This window comes from Sminthopsis crassicaudata, chromosome 2, assembly GCF_048593235.1.
Source record: "Sminthopsis crassicaudata isolate SCR6 chromosome 2, ASM4859323v1, whole genome shotgun sequence".
Classification (NCBI taxonomy): domain Eukaryota; kingdom Metazoa; phylum Chordata; class Mammalia; order Dasyuromorphia; family Dasyuridae; genus Sminthopsis; species Sminthopsis crassicaudata.
Window position 1 is genome coordinate 343,459,140 of NC_133618.1, and position 2,873 is coordinate 343,462,012.

Here is a 2,873-nt window from a genome sequence, read left to right on the forward strand (position 1 = left end):
TTTCCATACTATATCACTTGATGCATATATATTTACTATTGATATTGCTTCATTATCTATGATACTCTTTAGCAAGATATAGTTTCCTTCATTATTTCTTTTAATTATATCAATTTTTCATTTTGGCTATTCTGAGATCATGATGGCTACCCCTGCTTTTTTTTTTTTTTTTTTTTTTTTTTTTTTTACTACACCTGAAGCATAATAGCTTCTGCTCCAGCCTTTTGGGTTGTTTTGGAAGGCATTCTACTTAATTTCTGAATATATATATATATATATATATATATATATATATATATATATATATATATATATATATATATATATATTGCCTCATTGATCAAGTACTAAAGAAAGTTTATTTTCCACTCTGCCCCTATCTCTACCAAATCCTTTTTTAAAATCTCAAACTGGCTAGGGTGATTGGTGGTATTTCTCATAATTATTTCTTGTTGTAGCGTTTTTTTTGTATCTTGGAATACAAAGATTTATTGATAAATTCAATCAATATTTATTAAGCATCAATTACATGCAAATTTTCTGTTTTACTTACAGAGAAAAAAATACTTCTTTAATTAACCCAAATTAAAGTCAAATTTTTGGAAAATTAAAAAAAAAACTAATTATTAACTAAGAATTACAAATTAAAGAGAGTAGAATTTAGGAGTAAAAGAGAAAAAAATTTTATCCTGAGATTTTGCTAACCTAATTAGTACTAGAGACTGTTATAATTTACGGGGTTCCTTCCCTTTTCATTCCTAGCTTTGACATTGACTAATGATCAGTCAACCAAAGTATCTCTGTGAAGGGCCTAATTTGTAACCAGTCTATGCTATCATCCTAGTCTAACTTCCTTTACTTTCTGGCACCCACTTATCCATCTCCCATCAAATTCTAAGGAGCAATAGTTTGGGACCCATTTTCAGTACTGAGAAGACATGTCACACATATGCCAGCTTCATCTTCTGACCACTCTTACAATTCCCATCTCATGCAGATATAAATAATTTACACATTAGCAACAAAGATAATTTTTACAATCTTACTATCTCACAACTATTTATGGAGCAATAAAAGCACATATGTACTAATTTCTTATAACAATAAAGGAAGGAGCATGGCACCACAGACTAGTCTGAGCCAGAGCAGTGACAGGGTATGGACATAGGCCTGGACAACTGTGAATTACCTCTATTATGTAAAAGAAGTATGAAAGAAGAAACTCTGTTTGATTGAAATGAATATCAGTACATCTATCAATTTTATCTTGTACATCAATGATGCTGGTTCTTCCTCTGCCTTCACTGTAAGCCTGTAGGTTCTGTTCTCTATTTCTTTGCATCCCTATTCTGCAGAATACATTCTTCCTCATGGGCCCATGGGAGATTGATTCCTTTGTTAGATGCAGCTTCCATTTTCCTGAGCTAGACTTAAGGAAGGAGAAAATCTTTTTTGAGAATCTTTATGAAAGTTTGTGTTCAGGGAGGAGCTGGATTTAATTGTGATATGGAGATATTTCTGTTATTTTGAGGAGATCACAGTGAGGGTTCTCACTACATTTATCTCTGGAAAGTAAGCTCCAAGGAGGAGTAGAGGATGCTCTTTTAGGCTCCTTGACTCATCATGTTCCTATAATCAGGGATCATTGGCTGCTTTAACTCCATCACAGAGGAAAAGATCCACTTTACCTGCAGAATAACACAAAAAGGATGGAATGAAGTCAGAGTTTTTAGACAGGCCTGCCTAGCCACTATCCTTCCCTTTTATCAATCATGCTTCTTCCATAAGACTCAGGACAGTAGAGGGAATAAGTGGGAAGGACTGAGGAAAGATAAAGGGTCTTTTCCTTTCCTCAGACTTTAATCAAGTCCTTAGTCTTGGGTTCAGGAGAGAGTTGACCAATGGAATGTGGTTTAGACTCTATGAGCTAACAGCCCAGAAATTTCCTTGTATGTTATTCTCCATGGGAAGGGATGAATGGTACAGAAGGAAGGCACATTGGCAAAGGAAAAACAGGTCAAGAGAAAATATTATACATAGGATTTTCTGACCTTGAACAGAGTGACAGTGGCACTATAGCACACACTGAGGAGAAAGAGAGTGATGAAGATAGATATTGTGGTCCACAACCCATCCAGCTCTCCATCCCTGGTCTCAGCACAGTTTTCATCTGGTATCAATTCTGTGGAGAGGTAAAGGAGGAGTTAAGTTAGTGATTTTTCTTACTCTGTGCAGGGATAAGAGCAGGAAATCCCTTGGGACATCATATTTGACTTTCCTATCTCCTTCCCTCCTCCCTTTATTTAAGTGAGAAGAGTATGGAAAGTAAAGGGGTTAGGAGTTAGGAATAAGAATGGCAAAATTTTGTGTGTATAATTTGAAGATAAAGTACATGCTAATAAGGATTAGAATTAGGAAAGGTGGATTAAAGATGGAGATATGGTTATTTGAGAAAGTTTTTCTATAAAGCAATTTTTATGGGTTCTGTTTTGATTTCTTGGTTCCCCATTGATCTCCTACTTATTGATATCTCTACAGGCTCCTCTATAGAAATGACATTCACATTTCTTCAAACATGTGGCAATTATATTAAGAGTTATTCTGTTTCTTTGGAAGAAATAGAGATGAGTTTTCAGGATCTCTACTTATTCTCACTGGCCTATTCAAGAGATGTCTGAGGAATGTGTTGATTTCTCCTTCCTGTAAGGTATGTCCTTCATTCTTGCTTCTTTTATTGTTGCTCATTCTAGCTGAATTCTTCCAAAGGTCAATATCAAAGATCTTCCCTATATTAATTCTAATTAATAATTATTAATCATTCCTTTTTTTTGTCTTCTACTTGTCCTTTTGGGAGCTAAGATTAGGGTTTGGTT

At 34.6% G+C, this 2,873-nt stretch overlaps 1 long non-coding RNA gene across 1 annotated transcript; it reads right to left on the reverse strand.

Annotated features, from left to right (window-relative positions):
- Window positions 1–487: 487 nt before the first annotated feature.
- Window positions 488–2,182, reverse strand: LOC141556470 (uncharacterized). The gene is made up of 2 exons (XR_012486538.1): window positions 2,052–2,182; window positions 488–1,688 (listed from the first exon to the last, which is right to left on the reverse strand). It is a non-coding gene; the product is annotated as an uncharacterized LOC141556470 (long non-coding RNA).
- Window positions 2,183–2,873: the final 691 nt, after the last annotated feature.